Source organism: Camelus ferus, chromosome 34 (assembly GCF_009834535.1).
Source record: "Camelus ferus isolate YT-003-E chromosome 34, BCGSAC_Cfer_1.0, whole genome shotgun sequence".
Classification (NCBI taxonomy): Eukaryota; Metazoa; Chordata; class Mammalia; order Artiodactyla; family Camelidae; genus Camelus; species Camelus ferus.
The window spans coordinates 9,538,353-9,559,583 of record NC_045729.1 but is presented as its reverse complement, the minus strand read 5'-3'; the positions used below and the strand labels follow the sequence as shown (position 1 = coordinate 9,559,583).

The window sequence follows — 21,231 nt, the reverse complement described above, 5'->3', positions numbered from 1 at the left end:
GAAGAGTTTGAGAAGGATAGGTATGAATTCTTTCTGTATGTTTCATAGAATTCTCCAGTAAAGCCATCTGGTCCTGGACTTTTGTTTGCAGGAAGGTTTTTTATTGCTGATTCTGTTTCAGTTGTACTGATCAGTCTGTTCAAGTGATCTATTTCTTGTTGATTCAGTCTTGGTGGACTGTATGTTTCCAGAAACTTGTCCATTTCTTCTAGGTTGTCCAATTTGTTTCCATAGAGTTGTTCATACCATATTGCTTTTTAACACTTAATTCATGCTTTTTGTCTTTAGGAAGAATGCTGAAAACTATCAGTGATTTTTATAATTTATAAAATAAAGCTTTGAGTATTCAAATAACTTAGCCCATAAAGTACAAAAGATAATCTTATATTTGAAGGTTACAAAGCTTTCTGCTTCCTCCTTGAAAATATAACCTAATGACTTGGTAATGACAGGTCGTGGTAGCTTAAAATGGATGTGTCATTGACTATTCCTTTGTGCTTCAAAGCTTTAAGATGGTTAATTTAAAGTGCTAAGTAAATCTTAAAACAATGCTCTCTGAATAGTGAGAAACTTTGTTCTCATTATTTAAAGGTCATTGTTCTGTGTGGCAGGTTTGGCAATCAAAAATGTCTTGGTAGGATAATAACATAGTATGTAAATTTTGTGAGGTTATATTTTCATATTGCTTTCTCTTGATTTAAAATTTTAAGCTCTGAAAATTGAACTTTTTCTTAGCTATGCAAATATAGCCAAGTTTGTTTGTTTGTTTTTTGACTAATGAGATTTCATTTCAGTATCTGCAATAGCTGGATCTAGTGTGTGCTTGGAATTTCAAACTAACCTGCAGTGAGGGGAATGCTGGTATAAAATAGCCATTTAAAGTTGCAAGTGAGAAGAAAATCTCTTTTCTTTGATTATCACAGCTCAAACTATGAGGGAAAATAGGGAGCATAACTGCCACAAAAATGTTAGAATATGTTGTGATATAGTTGATGTTTAAAATTGTTTGGTATGTTAGCACTGTAGCATTCTGAGTAGGTACAGCGATATAATAATGTTTCAGAACAATTCGTGAACATTGTATTTTTTGTATTCATAACAGTTTTTTGGAGTAAGTGTGTAAAGCACTTTAGGCTATTTCATTAGGTGCAACACAAGTATGAACTATGGTTTTCGACCTTCAAGGAGTTTGTAATATAGAGAAAAACGTGCAGTGTGTTACCAGAGGGAGATGGTGTGGGGCACACGAGCTCGAGTGCTTGGCACTGCACCCCAGCTTTGAGTTAATTTAATCTTCACAATCTTTCGTTGTCTTTTTCTTCTTCCTTTTTTTTTCCTCCAGAAACTGAGAGGCTGAAAGAGGCTTAAAGAGGTTAAGGGTCTTCCTAGGTCATACAGCTTCACTATCAGTCACTAACATTTAAATTAAGGTCTCTGGGGACAAACCCTTCTAGACCTAAAAATGCAGGGCAGTATAAACAGGTCCTGTAGTACGTGTTCCTCCATAAGTAAGTTGCTTGGGACCAGAGGTACCGTTTCATAGAAACAAGTACAACGGTTAGTTTAAGAGGCCAGCCTACAAATAAAAGCTTATTTAACCCACTAGAAACCTGTTGACTAGTGTTATATGAACTGAATCTTGGAACTTGGTCATTCCTTTATATCCACTCAGGAGTGCCTAGTAAGTGCTAGGCGCTGTTCTAGGTGTTTGGAGATAAAACAGAGACCCCACCTTCCTGGAGCCTTCCTGGCTGGTAGGAAAAACGGACATTAAAACAAAACATGGAACGAACATGTAATTTTAAAATGGCATCATCATAAAAGTAAAAGCAGAGTGTTTTGTGACAGGTTAGGAAAGTTTACCATAAGTAACATTATTTCAGTGATAAAATGATATAGAGTTTCAAGGTTGTGGATGCCAGGATTTCCAGCTAATAGGGAATTTTATCATGGCATCTCACGTCCTTTTCAGCCCCGGGGCCGTTGCCCAGGACCAGCCTGCTCCTTGTGTTGTTGTAGTGTCTGCGTAGAGCTTCAGGCTTCTGGGAAGCCTTGGAATAAATGGTGTCTATGCTGATGATAACCTAGCCTCTGGAAGCATTAGTCGGGATAGATCAAGAGGAGTCCCCACAACTCATTTGGTTGCATTTTTGCAAACCCTTTCTGGATTTCTTAAAGGATTTTTCTCCTACTGTGGATAGACCTCTTTGTTTTTCTTATTCCCAAAGCTGGTGTAGTTTAGGAAGAGGGGAGAAACTGGGGAATAGAAGGAGAATTAGTAAGAAGAGTCAAAGAGTTGGAGGCCCTGGGGACTGGTAGGATGTAAACATCCCTGTCGAGGCACCTCTGTCCTGTGAAAGAGAAAGGGTTTCTCAGCATTTGTGGATAAATGCTGTCTCCTGGGACCTTTTCATTTTTCTATAACAGATGTGTGTAAGTTGGGGTTAATGGTGGAAAGTTACATGAATACATGTATATGTGTAACTTGGGGTTAATGTGAAAAACGATGCTGGTTGTCTGTCACATGGTGTCTTAAGAAATCAGAGGAGGAAGAGGCAGCTTACTTAGACCAGGCTGTCCTGCAGAGGCTTGAAGGAAGGGGCAGGAGTTGAGCTAGGCCTTGAGGGTATGGATAGAATTCAGATGGGTTGATACAGATGGCTGGCAGCATAAATTTCGTGGGGGTGGGGACATGTGTAATGTGTGATGAATAGTGTGGTAACTGCCCTGCTGGTAAGTGATGTTACCATAGGAAATGCCAAGATATTGGGGAGTCAGCCGAGGAATACTGTTGGGAGCTATATTGTGTCTGGTCTTTGAATGTCAGGCTGAGATTTTTATTTCTAGGCAAGCCATTGCAAATGTTTTTCAGTATAGCATTAATAGCGTAAAGTGAAGGTTTTAGGAGAGATTTTAACATAGCCAGCATGGATAAGAAAGCAGCAAACCTGGAATCAGGGAGACCAGTTCTAGGTGTTTTGCTGTAATCTGGGGGTTCATTGCTTGAACTAAGTTGGTAGCAGGGGGAATGGAAAGGAAGGAGGCCATTGATCAAAGATATTAAAGAGGAGTTGACAGGCTTTGGGAGCCTTGCTGAGCTGGGAGGTTGTCAGAGAAAGAGAGGTCAAAAGCTGCTCAAAGCCTTTGTGTTGGAGTGTCTGAAAGAATGATTGGTTCCCTTGACCAGAATGAAGGAGTAGGTGATTCAGGGGAGCTCCAGCTGGAGGTGTTAATGATGGTTTGGTTTTTGAGCTGCTTATCTTCGGAGGACAGAGTATTTAGGTGACTAAAATCTGACCCTTCCAAAGGACTCCCAACATTATTACCTTTATTCCTCTCCCATGTACAATGAAACCCCCACACACCCCCAAAATGCTATCTCAGGTATCTGATTATCTCCACTTAGCGTGTAGATCCAAGCCAGGAATGTCATCTTCGTCCATCTAGTTATTCATTCAACAGTTACTTACTGAGTACCATGTGCCAAGTGCTCTTAGGAGCTTATAGTTAAATTAGTGAGGGAGACAGTAATAACATAATCACAGATGTCATTGTAGACTGATAAACGCTGTGAAGTGTGCATGCTTTGACCAGATATATCCAGAGAACTTGGCCCAATATGGGGGTTCCTGGAAGAGGACCTTTCTCACAAACGTGAGGAATAAGCCTTCCTCTGGAAGTTCAGCTTTTTACTCTACAGGGAGATCAGGACAGAGCAGTGCAATCACCTGAAAGATGGAGAATAAATAGCACGTTAGGCTTGAGGTTGGACCTTAACCTGAGAGAAAGCGTTGCCATATCTAAAGAAAGACTTGGGGTGGGGTTAGGTGTGATGTGGAAATTTAGAAAAAAGAGAAAACCTGCAGCAGAGGTTACTCTGATAGAGAGGAAGCCTCAGATGACCGATTTGGACTATTATTTCAGTCCCAGTGGCAAGGTCTACCAGTTAATCACATCAATCGTTCACCGATGCATTTTGTCTTTCCATTTTCTTCAATACATTTTGAACTCATAATTATGTGCCCTAGTGATGAGGAAACATCATGAAACAGAACAGACCAGAAAACTCTTCCGTTCTGCGGAGTGGGATGGTGGGGGAGAGAATGTCAGACAAAGAAAAGATAACAAATAAGTACATTTCATGGTATCTAAGAATATGTAAATGCTGCAAGAAGAAAATTAAGCAGGGTACAGAGGATAGGGAGAGGAAGAATGAGGAGAGGGTGTGGGGGAAAAGCAGGTGAAGTCGGAAGGAAGGGCCGGCCTGTGTGGGACTCATTGGTTGATGTAACTGGCTGTCCCGCAAGGAGATGTGGAGCCACCGAGAGCTGAGCAAGGCAGGACACATGTGTCCACCCTCTGAAAGGGTCACTCCGGCTGCTGCGTTAAGATGAGACCTTGGGCGGCCTAATGGAGCCCCTCCTGTATAAGTTCTGTGCCGTATCAGATTCTCTCTGTGTAATTCTTTTTAGCACTTAACAGGACTGTGATTAAATATTTAATTGTATAACTACCACATTTCTTTTCGGCTGTCAGTGATTATCAGTACCATTGATTTAATAATAATGACAGCTTTTCAGGGGAGTGGTGGGAAGAGATATGACCGAATTAAATAAACAGACCCATTAATCTTCATATCAGAAATAGTGTATTTAAAAAGTACATTTTAGAATCAAGCCAACAGTTGTTTAATAACATATGGTGGGTAAGCTGCATGAAAAGCAGTCTTGTTCATTGCTGTGTTTTTAGTCCCTCAGCCTAAGCCTTCCTCATAGTAGTTCCTCAATAAATATTTGTTGATTGACGAATTTTGATGATGACAGTCAACTTAATTCCACATTATTCAGAAACCTTAGAGTGTGGCTCTTTGTGAAATTTAAATATTCTCCATGTGACACCTATCTATCCCAATATGAATTAGTAAATCAGCCGTTTCTCCAGTTTGGCTTGTGATTCTCCTCCAAGAGACAGGTGGGATCTGCTCAGAGGCCTGATTGTAGGACTGGGTCCACGATGATGCCAAGATGATGCGGGATTTGTGGGGCCTGTCGGGGGACAGCTGAAACCCAGACCTGGCCCCTGACCGTGCCATTTCCATTTAGAAACGTTCACGGTGTGAGCTGCTGTGGTTTGGAGAACAGGGGAGATGTTGGAGTCTGTGTACTGTCAGAAATAGTGTGAATGAAGCAAACGTGTAGACCAGTAGAGTCAGCAGGTGCTAGAGAGCCCGAGAGAAGCCGAGAGTTGTCCTCACGCAGTTCTGATGATAGATGTTTCAGAGGCACTCGGGGAATTCCTTGACCACTTCATAGTAGCCTCCAAGCGGCTTGGGAATTACTCTCTGAAGTGGCCAGTAATTGCAGAAGCACCCAAGGGAGTCCCTCTGGACTATTAACTCTTTGAAGGCAGAGTCTATGTCAGAATCATCTTTGTGTTTCCAGCACTAGACACATAAAAGGCGATTAGATGTTTGAGATGAAGACCTAACACAGATTGTAAGAAAAGCAAGTCATTACCCAAATCTGAACATCCTGGGGCGTTTTTCTGCTTCTCACTTGTCATCTTAGTCAGCTTTCGTATTGTTGCAAATGTCAGTGACACAAAGCTAACTATTATAAGCAAAAGCAAACTATTTTCCCACATTCATTCCAGGAGCGACACAAATGAATCCTTCAGAGCTCTTTCTACCCACTTTTTTTTCCACTTTAAAAAACTTTTCTCCACTTAAGTAGAGAAAAGATTGCCCACAGACCCCAATTACACCCTTGTAGCTTTTTAAATCAAAAAATAAGGTTTTTTCTCTATTCCCAAGTTTAAAAATCTCGGACAGGGTACTTTGACCACCTTGTATCACATGCTAGTTGCTGGAGCAAAGACTGGCCTGCTCGTCTTCAGTAATTTTCTATCCTTGGCTGCAGCCAAGATTGCTGTTGGCAAGCCTTCCAAGAAACCGTGTGATGAGAGGAAAGCGCGATCCTGTAGGAAGCGGGGTTGTGAAGGGCTGTGCAGTCAAAGGTCTGTGCTCCTCCCTGTGCTCCAGTGCACAGTGCTAAAGGCCAGGAAGACCTTTAGGATCAACCTGAGGATCTCCAATCTTCTAAGAAATGACAGTCACTGTGACCCTCAAGGATGCTCTCTGCCTTGCATTGCAGAGGGAGTAGCTGGAGGTTGGTGTAGGATGCTTCAGGCCTGGACCCAGGGACGAAAGAAGAAGTGCTGAATTCTGAGGAAGAAGCAGTAGAAATCAGCTCTACCCTGGCTTCCTTGAGCAAGGAGGGGTTGAGGGAGCCAACTTTGATTTAGTACAGGTGGCATACAGCCTCACTGTGACCTACTCCACCCAGCTGCCGTGGGCCGGGGTTCCCTCTGGTTCTTCTGGAATCACTGGCCACTTCAGAGAATAATTCCTACACAGGATCAGTGCTGAGTAATGCTCCCCGAAGCCTGCTTGCTGCATAACTCCCAGAGATGTTCCACGTGGTGGTTTTTCTCCCCATCCCTTCCAAACGACTAAGATTCTTTACACATACTATTTCTTCACGTAGACATGATCTTCAAAAGAGAATTTGCCTCTGAGATGAAAAATAGTTTGTCTTCATATTGAGCTAATTCCAACAGCTTCTGCTGAACTTGGTTAAAGATGCATATAATACCTATTTTATTAAATATTTACTGTAACGCTGTTCAGCCTAAAATTTAAAACTAACTAAAATAGGACGGTATGACAGAATCTTGAAAAGGAATAAGGAATTACTCCTTGTCCATTTTTCATAGTATAAGGCAATGATAGAGGGAAAGTAACATGTTAAACTTCATGTCAGTTTTTTTGTTTGAACATTCATCTTTTATACTACATTTATTTTGAAAAATTTGTTCTATCACAGAATGTAGGTACATCTAATAATGATGGCATCTTAAAAAAATTCAGTAAAAAAAAGTCAGAGAATGATTCTAAATCTATGTTTAGCATGTATGCCTTTTTCCTTTTGGAAAAAACTAGAGTATAAAGAAGGAAAAAATAAAAATCACCCAGTCCCATTATGCAGAGAGAATTTCTATTAATATTTCAGTATATATGCATAAATATTTTTAAAGTTTTGGGTCTTATTGTTAATACTGTGTTGAGTGCTGTTTTCATTAAAGTTATATTGTGTGTCCTCATATCATTATATATTTATTCAGCAGGTTTTCTAATAACTCTGATGTTCTGTCTTATGAATATATAATAGTTTAATCATTCCTCTGTTTTTAGATGACTGTGTTGTTTCCAACTTTTTGCTGTGAGGAAAATCCTTTTATAACATTCTGTCATGCATGTCTGTTCCCTAGACTTGGAATTATTGAGATAGGATGTAAGCTTTTTAAAAGGTTCATTACTTAACATTTCGCCACATTGCCCCCTCAAAGATGTGTAGTTATTTTCTCTGCTTAGTATACGAGAGTGTCTAAAAGTGCCCCATTTCTTCATACCTACAATAAATACTCTGATTGGACAGATGAAATCTGAAGGTAACTGATGGAGAATCTTTATGAATTGTTACCAGTGATTCAGATAGTTTGGAATAGTGATTAGTCTTTTCGTCGTCTGTTGCTACATAACCAACTGTCCCAAAACTTAGTGTCTTAGAAAAACAATGGTTTATAATTTCTCACCTTTCTTTGGGTTGGCTGGGTTCAGCTAACCTGATCTGTTTGCTGTGGTTGTAACTGGGGTCATTCATACAGATACATTCAGCTGGAACTTGGCTGTGGCTGGAATATCCAGTGTCCTTGCTCCTCATGGTCTCACATCACTTTGTGGTCTGTCTAGAGTTTCCTGGTAATATGACAGCTGGCCTCTAAGAGGGAACATCTCAAGAAGGCAAGTCCCTGGGTTCAAGTGTCTATAAAACCTCAGCTTGCATTTTACTTGCTCATATCCTGTTGGTCAAACCAAGTCACATGACCAAGGTCAAACTCAAAAGTGAGAGAGGACTTCACAGGCCTTTGACTACCGGGAGATGTGGTTCATTGCAGACTATTGATGTAATGGGCCACCAGAGATGGTAAATAAGTTTCAGCTAGCACTGCAACTCTGATTAGCAGTAGCAGTTTGGAGGCCTTTATTCGGAAGAGTTTGGAGACCAACTTCTGAATCAGTAGGAGGCATATTGTGATGTAGTGGTGATTGCAAGGGCTTAGATGAGGAGGTGGCTATAATGATGTACTTATTGTCCTTAATTTAGTATCTATAAATTCATATAGTAAAGCCACAAACCTCAAAATGAAGAGCAATTCAGGAGCTTGCTTATAAGCCCAAATACTTTAACAACATCAGGGTTCTTGAGTAAATTGAGTCTTAAGTTTTTGTTCATCCTGGGTTTCATGCTGACGATAAATACAGCTGGTAGTGTAAGGTATCAATGATTGGTGTCTGGCACTAGGTTCGTTTGCAGAATACCCAGGACTGCCCTTGCCTATCACGAAGTGAAAAATCTGTTAGCAGAGTTCGTAGATGAGGAACAAAGTACCTATCGGTGATTAAGACAGTGCCCAAGGTCGGATGTGGGGGTGGGTGAATAGCTAGGTGGATGGACAGATAATCTCACCTTTGTACGTATTTGTATGCGTGAGTGTGTGACTTTAAATGCTTGACTGAGTTTTGAACTTGACCTTTGGATTAACTCATGAGATTTAACTGGCATTATCAGTGGCAATATTTAAGAGTAGCCATATGCATTCCCAGGGAGACTCACAGGAAAATATTACTATTCCTCCTTCCTCCTGAAGTGTGGAGTCCTCTTTTATGCTTTTCCCTCTCACTCCATATACTGTGCTCCCCAAGAGGAGGTTACATGTGTCAACAGTTTGGTGCCTGTCCTTCTACACCCCCTCCTTTAAATTTACATACCTGTACATACATACACACATACACAATACATACACACACACGTATTTATTTATTTTTACCAAAGTGAGCTTGTCCTATATGTACAATTCTTTGACCTTTCCTTTTTATTAAATATCTAAGTCTTTTCATATTAGTAGTTAGAAGTCAACATCATTCTTTCAATAGCTGCAAAATATGCTCCAGTTACTTAGCTATACCCTTAATGTTGGACATTTAGTTTTTTCTATTTTTTTCCCTCAGTTTCTAAAAGTGCTGTAGTGAACATCCTTATACATAAACTTTATGGTAGTATGCAAATATTCTTATAAGATAACTGTTAGGTGTGGAATTGCTGAGTTAGACTGTATATGTGTATTTTAGCTTCTGACAAACATAGTAAAACCCTGCTAAAAACACCGTAAGTGGGGTCCAAAAATGTTGAAATGATTAAAATGTATAATTATAAGATTAATGGGAAGCAGTGTTTTTCATTAAGTTCATAGAGTCACAAAAAAATAAGAAAGTGGTAGAAAGTGACACATTGTGCAAAACTGCATAATGAATCAGAAAGCCTCAAACGATAACAGTGCATTCACTCCCTAAATGCCTTTGGGAACTGGAGTTGGGCCAACTATTGGAGCCCTCTGACAGTCGTGTTCAGATTCATTTAACGTTTTACTGTTTGTGGTTTACAGTTAGGTCAATTTCCAAAAAAAAAATCTTCACCATTTTATCCTTGCATCATGCAGTGTATAGGATTTTCGTCTCCTGTCTGAAATTTTGAGTAATCTAATAGACCAAAGTAGTATTTGTTGGAATTCACATGTTCCTGGTTTTGGCCGGGCTTGTCATCTGTTCCCTCTGTGCCTTTTTGTCCCTCTTCTGCAGATTGCCCCTTCTATATATTTTCTCTATTTTTCTATTGTTATCTTCTTAATGATTTGTGTTTCTATCGACTTATTTGTATTTTTGCTGTTGGTAGATCTTTCCAAAATATTTTGATTGTGCACCTTGACAAGTAAAAAGTTTTTGGTTATACGTTCTCATTATATGTCTTTATTTTTAGATTCTATTCATGTATTGTTGTCAATCCATGTCTTACATCTTAGTAAAGCTTTTTTTCTTTTTCTTATTTTGTGTTTTAAAAATAAGTGTAAACAGGGGTGCTAACTTGTCCACAGCCCAGTGCAGAGTCTAGTGTGCATTTACATAGGAAATCAGGAGTTTCAAGCACAATATGATTTAGGCCCTTTGCAGGCCATTTAGATTTGCCAAGAGGAGCATGCTCTTTTTTCTCTGACTACTGTGTACATATTTGTAAGCCTCTGGCCACTGAATACTCTAGTGAAGTGGAAAGCAGCCAAGGGTCAGACCTTGGCTGTGTTACCTGTTAACCATACAACTTGGAGAAGATTGCTCACTCCCTTTATTTATTTATTATTTATTTATTTATTTATTTATTTATACTGAAGTATAGTCAGTTTACAGTGTGTCAGTTGCTGGTGTACAACACAGTAGTTCAGTCATATGTATACATACATACATTCATTTTCATATTCTGTGTTACTACAAGGTATTGAATATAGTTTCCTGTGCTATACAGTATAAACTTGTTTATCTACTTTATATATAGTAGTTAGTATCTGCAAATCTTGATCTCCCAATTTATCGCTTCCTACCCTCTCCCCTCCTCCCCTACCCCATAACTATAAGTTTGTTTTCTATGTCTGAGTCTGTTTCTGTTTTTTGTAAATAAGTTCATTTGTCTTTTTCTCACTCCCAGTATGAACCAGTTTCTTCATGTGTAAAATGGAGGGGGTAATTCTTGTCTTGCCTATTTTATAGGTATATGATGTGAGTTTATGTGAACAAACTTTGAAAAACTATAAAGCATGGTATGCATAAGAAATACTTGGGTACTTGTTTTGCAAGGTCATAACATTGGATCTATAAGACAACATACTCCAGTGTCATTTATGCTGGAAAATAGTTGAAAATACTGGGCCTACTAATAGTGGTTCAGAAATACCATTTTAAGTTTTCATCTCATGAAGATTTTAAACCTCTTGAAGGTAGGAACTGTTACACATGATGGTCAGTATGTTTTGTTGGTGGTGGTGTATGGACAGTTAGTAATATGCATGAATGATCTACTCAAGTAGATGACCTCCCCTGCCCTGCCCACACCGAAGGCCCATTGACCAGGCACTTGCTGTCATGTTACCTACCATGTTTTATCTTCCTCATGGTACTTAGCACTGGCTCGAGTTCTTGTTCATTTACTTTTTTATCACTTGTCTCTTCCCACTGGGATGTAAGCTTCCCAAGAGCAGAGACCTCCTCACACCTGCTCACTACTGACTTCCCAGAGCTTAGAATAGTGCCTTCCTCTTCTTAGGATATGCTCAATAAATACTTGTTGAATTTTTGTGGTAAACAAGTCAGCAACTCATTAAAACACAGCGTGTTGTATGCTATGTCTCTGGTACATTGTAAACACTTGCTAAGTGTTTGTGGACTCTTTAGGGAGGCTCGTGGACAGTGGGAGCTCAGAGAAAATGAATAGTTGGAGCCACAGAGAGTTTTTCCAGATGAAAGCAATGAAAAGCAGATGAGCGGGAGAGTTTCAGGGTGTGATGAATTTGTTGAAATGTTAGACTGTCGGACTTCAGGCCTGGAAGGAAGAAGGTGGAGCAAGAAGAAATCTGATGAACTGGAACAGAGACTCTCCCAAGACCAGATACTCCACAGAGAGAGAGTAGTTAAACTTGCCTGCTGGAGGTTGGGGTTATGTTGATCAGGGTGATCGCTGACGTCGGGATTTCAGGTGACGTGCCAGGTTACGGGCATGATGGGGTCCTGAGATTCGGGAATTGAATGGCTCAGGTGGTTGAAGGTCCTTGAGGAGGAGGGAATCAACAGCTTGTGTTTGAGAGGGTGCAGCAGGACAGCTGGTGTCCTTAGGGGAAGGTCCTCAGCAGCCAGGCTAGTGGGGTGTTGCTTTGAGAAGAGTTTTGCTTTGAGAAGAGGTTTGCTCGTGATGGAGCACCACGTCCATGGGAAGTTGAGTTTACACAAGAGAGGTGGCCTGAAGCAGTGTCAGGGACAGCAGAGCAAGGCCCTGTAGGGCTAATACTGCATCAGGGGATGGATTGGGAAAGGGAACAGAGATAGTATGAGCTTGGGCATCACAAGACTTGATGGATTTAGTTTCAGGAGACTGTTAGAAGAAAGTGACCCTGGATTAACCAGACAGAAGAGACCATGACTCAAGGATAGTGGGCAGCCCAGGAATTTCTGGGCTCTGCCTGTGTAAAGGGAATTTAGGTAGGTATGTTGTGAACCCTTAGGAGCTTACATAATAAACAGATATATGCTTGTTTATTACTTCAGCATTTTCATTGTAAGTTTTTCAGAATATTTTAAATACCTTTTCAAATTAGAAATGATATTTTCCGAATATGAACTATTAAAAAAGTGAAACAATAAAGATATATGCAAATACTATATAACAGTGTTGTAATCGATTTGTTTAGTGCAGTCAAGTACTAAATCAAATCTAACAGCCAAGGATTTGGAAGTTTCAGATTAATATTTTTATCTGCTTCTTGGTCATAAAGTTTTTTATATCGGTAACAGAAGTAGAGATTTTAAATGTAAACATTTAATCTCTTCTTTTTGCTGTTAGTCACTTTGAAAGTTCAAACTGTGTGGTGAACCAGAGCAAAATTTCATAATCTTTAAACCACAAAGTTGCATAATAGGCAACGAAGTAGGAATGACAGCAGTGGAAGATTTTACAAATTCCTGGAACCACCTGGAAATAATCTTAGGAAGAACATTTGACTATAAGCTCATAAATAGGAACTCTGTCACATGAAAAATAATTAATAGTAATTACTTTCTTGCCTTTAACTCTTTGGTAGGACTTGTTCCACTGAAAGGAGCAAGGCAGGTTAAAAAATATAATTTAAACTGTCTGCTTGTGCAGTACAGGTGAGTTTTTATGCAATTAGCAGCAGATCGTCTAAACTCTGTGGGCCAAATCATATTTATTTTACTACTACTTGTAACTGATGCTAAAATTTTTTTAACTTTTTTTTTTGAGTATGTGTTTTATTTCATTATGAGAAGTTTAATACATACCAAATGAGTATAACACTTGTCAAACATAAAGAAAAATAAGACAATCACTGCATAGGGTACTCAGCTTTAGAGAGAGAACATATCTCAGACCTTTTAAGCCCCCTCTTGCCCCTCCTCAATCCCGTTTCTCTGTCGTTCCCCCCTGCCCCTTGCCACTGTAGACAACCACCATCCATGGAATGGAACCGCCATTCCATTTTATAAACACAAAATTCCAGTGGTTTTCTTTAAATTTTACCACATAGGCGTTCACATACAATTCATGTTTTAATTTCCCCAGCTGCTTCTTTTATTAACTTTATAAAAGTGAAGTCATTCTGGTTGTGATTTGCTTATTTTTGTTGAACATAATTATTTGTGAGATTGACCCCAAATTAATGTGGTGCATTTTTATGACTATTATTTCAGTGTATGATTATACTATAGTTTAACCATTTCCCGTTGGTGGACATTTATTTGCTGTTTTATTTTATTGCTTTAGGTGAACATTATCGTAGGTCTCCTCATACACATTTGGAGGTTTCTCTCAAATATATAATGAGGAATATAATTGAGGTGTAAGGTGCATTTCAACTTCAGTGAATACATCTAAATTATTTTCTGACTTGGTTGTACTGTTACACCCTTCCAGCAGTAGATGAGTTCTTGTTGCTTCTGTCTTTGCCAGCATGTGACATTGTCCAGCTTTGACGTTTTTACCCAGTCTGCTGGCTGTCAGATACTTCCTTTGTCTTGGCTTCACTTTGAATTTCCCAGGTTAATAAAATTAAGCATCTTGTATGAGGTTCATTGTCTTTTGGCCACTTTTCTTGATGTCTTTTTTCTTATGATTTCTAGGAATTTTTGTTTATTAAAAATAGTCATCTTTTTGCAAATCTACTGTTTGGGTTTGTAGCTTGCCTTCACTTTTTGTTTTGAAGGTTATATTCCATTTATAGTTACTATAAAACATTGGCTATATCCCCTGTTGTACAGTATATCCTTGTAGCTTATTTTATACATAATAGTTTATACCTCTTAATTCCCTACCCCCTATCTTGCCCCACTCCTCTTTCCTCTAGTTTGTTCTCTGTATCTGTGAGTCTTCTTTTTTGTTTTACTCACTAGTTTGTTATATTTTTTACATTCCACATACAAGTGATACTGTCTTTCTCTGACTTATTTCACTTAGCACAGTATCCTCCAAGTCCATTCCTGTTGTAAATGGCAGCGTTGCATTCTTTTGTATGAATGAGTAGTATTCTGGTGTATATACATATGTGTGTAAATATGTGTGTGTGTGTGTGTGTGTGTGTGTGTGTGTGTGTGTGTGTATATGTATGTGTATATATATATTCCACATCTTTTTTATCCATTCATCTGTTCACGGACACTTAGGTTGCTTCCATATCTTGGCAATTGTAAATAATGAACATTGGGGTGCATGTATCTTTTCTAATTAGCATTTCTGTTGTCTTCACTTTTTTAAAGGGATCTTTTGATAAATATATAATCATTTATCAGTCTTCTGTAAGGCGTAACAGGTTGTTTTTTTTTTTCCTTTCTAGTCCTTTTATCTTTTTCCATTCTACTCCTTGTATTTCTTTATATTGTTGGTTAGCACCTTCAGTACAATGATAAGTAGAAGGAGCTACAGCTCTAATTTAAAAATAACTGCTTCTGTTTGACCATTAAGAATGATATTTAATGAAAAAATGTGGAGGGCATTCTTTTTAGGTTAAGAAAATTCTGTTATTCCTAGTTTGGTTAAGAACTTTAATTGTAAGTGATTGAAGTTTATCACATTTTCTCTGCGTCCATTGAGATGATTTTTTTTTTAATTTGCTAACTCAGTGAATTACTGTGAATTGTGTTCATATACTTGCTAATGGTAAGCCAACCTTGCATTCTTGAGATAAACCCAACTTGATCATGATGTACTTTTTTATGCATTGCTCCACTAGGATTGTTGATATTTTGTTTTAATTAAGACTTTGCCATTTATGATAATAAGTGAAATTGCCCTGTAAATTCTCTCTCTGTACTGTCTTTGTCTGGCTTTTTTTATCAAGGTTATTTCAGCCTCAGAAAATGAGTTGGAGGCTATTCCACTTTTTGTGTTCCAGAAGAGTTTGCATGAGATTGGAAAAGTTCTGAAATTATGTTATCAAATGCATTTAAGTGTAGAATTGTTATGTTTTGTTAAGTGTAGAATATGTCATCAGAATCAACATTTTATCATTAGGAGTTGACCTCTACCTTTATTTATACTATGGTATTTTTCTGATTTTAATATATTATACCAGCTTTCTTTTATTTAATACTTGCCTAGTATAACTTTTTCTGCTCTTTTATTTTCAAAAAACCTTTTCTCATGCTTATGTCTTGGATGTCTCTTTTAAATAGAATATAATGGATTTTGATCCAGTTTGACAATTTCTTTTAAATCTGGAAGTTTAGCTTATATTTCTTGTGGCTACTGGTATACTTAAAATTATTTTTGCCTTCTTATTTTGTGCTTTCCTCTTTTATACTTTCTTCTCTTGATTTTTTGGTTTTTAAGACGATAATCTATAGTCTTTTACATTAGACCCAAAATACTTAGTATTAGATAATAAATCTTCATCTCAGGGTTGACTTACAAGAAACATAGATTTCAATGTGTACCACAAATTCAGTAAGAAGTCATTAGAGTAAAAGCCTGATAAAAAATGCCTTCAGAATTTTGGAAGAAGTAATTCTGAGGAAGATTACTGATCTTTGTATGTGGGAGTAGTTAAATATGCCGGTTAAATATTTTTCACTGTTCTTTTTTTCTGTATCCGTTGATGGAAGCAAAATATTTGGTGTGTTTCTTAGCCTTAAAAACTAGAATCTTCTGCTGGTCTGATGTTTATATTGGCTTTCAGTGATTTTTAAATTTTATTTTAGTAAAATACCATTTTTTAATCAAGACATCAGGCAATACTGATGCCTTCTGTACTGAGGTCTGTGCCTTGTGGGTACAGAGAAATGGTACTTTGTCCTGAAGGGTTCATGTGTCCCAACATTGTCTGTTGATGTTAAGTTAATGCCAGGTAAGAGTGAGAAGCCCCTTTGGCTGTATGTCAGTATTGGGCCAAACCTCTGGGTTCATGCAGGCTCGGCTGAAGCATAGAGAGGAAAATGAATCAAAGGGATGAGAAACAGGAAGAGTCAGAAAAGCAGGGAGGAATACATCTGGAGGTATGCAGGTGGGTAGAATTGCCTACAGATATTTAAAAGATGTACATGGGAACTCTTAGTACTTATCTGAAAGCCCATTGTCACACACTGGGGAGATCTCACAATCTCTATGTAAAATAACTGAGATGTGTCTTTATATTATCATCTGTTTACCTGGCAGGAAGGAAGTCCAGACAATTCTAAGCTTGTTTTGATCATGTGATTAAAGAAAAAGGCTTTTATTAGATGCTTCTGAATAATGAATCTGGCTCCACCTCGTAAGAGAACCCTTGCCAGGAATGGAAGAAAGCAGGATTCTTTCCTATTAAGTCCTTAAACCTTGGTTTTTCTTCGGGTCCCATTTGGGTCCTGCTCCGTCTTTAGTCAGACATCTACCTGTTCTACTGCGTTTGGGGACCTGTAGATGTTTTAATAAGCTTTGGAATCACCGGTATCAGGACTTTAAATGTGATCTACTTAGAGTCAAATGGAATATGTTATCTTCTGCAAAAGAAGATAACAGTTTAAAGATGTGGGTCACAGTCTTGAGCAAACAATATTATTCTTTATCTAAAGTTTGTTGCTGCTCTGCACTCAAGATTGCAAAGTCCTTCATGTAGGTAGGCAACAAGATTCTATCAGAGATAGAATTACTTACTCCTAATCCTCATAATAAATCAAACACATGGGGAAGAATAGTGACGGTTTCTGGCTTCTGTGGAACTGAGTGTGATAACACCTTACTGACACAAATATCTTAAGATACGCCCCGAGACAACTCACGTGGCTCTCTGGAAATAACTCATCTCTGATTGCAGATCTTATTTTTCTTCAGAGACATTCCTGAAAAGTGTACATTGAATGAACGGTCCTTCTCTCTGTAATCGTTTATATAGGCAGACCCAGATGTACAGAGAAGGTAATTTTTGTAATTGGTACTTTTGTCTGCTTTTTGAGAGAATTATTTGTATTAGAAAGTATTTTCCATTTTAGAATCTTGCTTTTAGAGATTTCCTTTATCAGTTCTTATCTCTCAAAGTTAGTATTGCAGGGACCTCCCCAGGAGTGTGTTCTCTAATTGGCAGGGGGATCAAAAGGTTACCTCGGAACATTTCCTTGCTTTGTTTTATTTCCTTTAGGGAATAGAACCAAGCCAGTCATTATAACTTCTGTGAAACAGAGCAGGAAGTAATTGGAGATTTTTATAGAGCAGTGTGGAAAGTTGGCTTTTTGCTTTAGAAAGTTGGTTGTATGGAGCTTCTCAGGTAAACGTCTTGCGTTATTGTTGAAACTATATATGACACTGAATTCTTACGTTTTTGTAAGAAAGGACCCCAAAATTCAGTATGCCATTTAGAGTAAATTTTTCAGGGATCTAAAATGATAGCGCTGTTGTCTGTTCCTTAATGTGATCAGCTCATCCTTTTAAGACTTTTTCTTTTCTCTTTCCTGGCTTTATTGAGATATAATTGACATACATTAAGACTTTTTCTTAAAACAGAGCTTCCAGCAGTAATTTTTTCATTAAAGCCTTCTCACACATTTGTTTGGTCTGAACTCTGGTTAGGAATTATGGTTTTGTTTCCCTCTTTTACAGAACGTGAAAAAATTTTATGCATTTATTCAAACATTTAAGCACCTAGTTTATGTTAAACTGAGCATCTATCAGGAATAAAGTAATTAACCAGACAGACTTGGCCCGTAACCTTGCATATATTATAGTCTGAATACAAAACCCCTACATGGAATTAAATTACAAAATCAAAAGTTTTAAGAATTCAAGTAAATTTAATTTTTAATTGCATAGGAAAAGGTGAAATTAACTGAATAATCTGCCAGGCACTGGGATGCAGCGATGAAACAGAAAGGGTCTACAAAGGTCTAGTAACTCTCAGAACTTCATAATAGATTTTGATAGTCATTATTTAGTGACCTAACAGTATTTGTCTAATACCTACTATCTACCAGGCATCGTGCTAGTTGCTAGGGATGACAGATTGCATTCAAGTGGGAAATTTTCTTGTTTGCTTTTTGTTTTCTTTAAATTTTGGGAAAACAGTTACTTGAATTAGAAGTTATTTGCACTTTTACTTGTTATTTTAAGTTCTTGTCTACTTGTGTTATGTAATACCTGCTATTTATGGAACACTGCCGTGTTCGGGGAACTCGGCTGCGTGTTTTATCAGCTTTATGTCGTTTACTGCGTACATCATATGGACCTACCCACCAGTTAGTGAGCATTTATGTACCGTTTCATCTCCTTAAAAACGAGGAGCTCAGACCTTAGAGAACTGGCAGAGCTGGGGTTCCAACTTCGGGGCGGGTTGGCGATTGTGGGTCTGCACCCGACCTGAAAAGATCTTTTACAGTTGTGCTCTGGTAAAACTTCCATCTACAGTATAAGTAATAGATGATCCAGCTACTAAAATTCACCAAATCAAAAAAGAGGCAATAGAAGATTTGAGTGGTACCCAACTATGGAATTTATTCATCATTTTATGTAACCAATATCCTATCTATTATGACTACCTTTAAAAAAAAAACTTCCACCCATTTCAACGAACATGGCTATAGCCATAAACCTAGGGTCAAGTTTCTAATAAAACTGAAAAAAAAAAAATCAATTCCATAAAATTAGGTTGGAAATTAGTGTATTTTCTTATAACCAAGTGTTTTGTGTAAAGGTAGACATCTTATACTTGACAGCATTAAAAACTGATAGCTTGAAGAATGTCTATTTTTTAGTAAATTTTTGAATTTCTTGCAGGTTATGGGCTTCCACTGACTTTGCAGCCCTCCATTTAAGAGAGTAGTGTCTAAGGTAGCGATAACAAAGACATTCACCTGCTGTAGTATTGCTACGTCTCTATCTGAACATAACCCTGCCTCCCTGATTTCTCTGGCTGTAGTAGAAATCTTGTATAGTTTTTGAAGGGTAGAGAACAGGGCTGTTTGCATTATGATCCATTGCATAAGCTGACCTCGGTCTATACTGGCTTGCTTTATAATTGCCCTAATTACTCATGTTACCACAGCAAATCAGGTATGGTTTTTAGCTTGCTCATCTTTCTTATAGTTAAGTCATGACTGGTAAATGATGAGGCATCTCTCTTGTCATCTCTGATATTAAATGGCATTCAATTAGAATTAACTCCTGAATAATTCTACTGATGTTGTACGACTTAGAATATAGACCAGAGAATAAATTACTGAATCTAACATTCCAAGTATTTTCTAAGTATGCCTTTAACTTTCACTGGGCGCGGGTAGAAATTCTCAGCCTCTGACTATCATAAAAAGAGTTTGTTACTGTTCAGTAATACAAATTAAAACACAGCTGGGGATGGAGTAGTTAGCCCAATCTCACAGACAATCTCCCTCTGTTTATTTCCTCCTGTTTGTGTTCCTAGAAGCAAACAGCTGTGCATTCAATTTTATTCTTTATTCCTTTACTTAAAATCTGGATCTCAAAAGAAGCAAACTGGGCATTTAGGCTTAGAAAAATTGCCTTATCTTTTTCAGTTAAAACAATTTATCCACAATACTAAAAACATTTTTTTGTGGGGTTTTTTTTTTTTTTTTTGAAGAGGGGGTAATTAGGTTTATTTATTTTAATGGAGGTACTGGGGATTGAACCCAGGACCTTGTACATTCTAAGCATGCGCTCTACCACTGACCTAATATCCTCCCCTAAAAACGTTTTTTTTTTGAAGTAGATTCACCCACAGTTTCACCATCGTGCATCTTCGTCTCACTGCAGCCTGTGATCTTCATGTCCTTTAGTAACTGCTCTTTTCACTAGATGGTTGCTGTGACATTTTCTTACACATCTGCAGAGTCGTTCATTGTAATATTAACCTCTGCATTGTATTCTGCTGTTCAACATTTCTTTTAAAAATAAAACTCTGGGCACTTCATTTAGTTCCAAAATGGCATTATTTTCAATAATGAGTAACATCCATTTTAAACTTTACTTTTGAAATGTCTTTTCTGGACATTGTACTGATTAAATATTAGTATTCTGTTAAAGCCATTAATGCTGTGCAAATTAGCATAGGTTAAAAGTTTCAGTTCAAAGAAGGTCAGGTATGAGTAAATGAAAACTTTTAATTTGAACAGTTAAAAATTACTATCCAAAGTATTTGAAGTATTTCTTAATCTCAGATCTAGGCAAGGCCTTGAGTGATGTGTCAGAGGCCTTAATGAGTTCAATTTTTTACACTGTGTATCTAGCAATGTTCAGGCATAACCATTTTTGTGTAATCGGTATTGTAAGCTGTTTATTACAGCAAGTTGATGTGGCTCATACAGGTGATAATCTGTCTATAGTGGAATTAAGGTGATTTTACGGTAGGACATAGTTGGCTTCTGTATTTGTTCAGTGATGGATTCCCACATATCTCTCATTGTAGTTAGCGCATTGTTATGTATCTGGCATCTGTGGACTTATTTTCACTCTATTAAATCTATTTTTTTAGTATGTATTAAATAAATAACTTTTTGCAATATAATGCTTTCTTCTGAGTTTATTTATTAATATGACATGGAGATATACCATAATCCTAGTTGTTCTTTATTTTAGATAAAGTTCTTGCTATTGGACGCCGATAATCACTTCCTCCCCATTCCGATCATCATTTACCTTGTGGTATGATTTTATAGACGTTGATCATAAATTAGTCCTGTTCTTTTAAACCTAAGAATTTTTAACTTTAATTGTTGTATGGCAGCTAAATGGGGCATAATGATATATTATGTGAAATAAAATTTTATTCCTGAGTATAAAAGATCTACATGCTCCAATTGGAAAATATAGCAAATTAATACCAAAAAGTACTCTGCCATCCACGTATACAAACTGTTGACACATACTCTTTTCAGTTTTCTTCTTACACAATTGAACACATAAGAGGACTGGAATCACAGCATACACATTCATCACTTGAGTCTATTAATATGTCTGGAACATTTTCTATTAAATATTTCTACCTCTTTCTAGAAGTTATCGGAAAAGCAATACACGCTGATGATAA

The 21,231-nt window shown here is 37.7% G+C and overlaps 1 protein-coding gene across 13 annotated transcripts in view; it reads left to right on the top strand.

Moving 5' to 3' along the window:
- Positions 1 to 21,231, top strand: part of PLEKHA5 (pleckstrin homology domain containing A5) — a 211,408-nt gene that overhangs the window by 8,884 nt on the left and 181,293 nt on the right. The gene's annotated exons all lie outside the window — the stretch shown is intronic.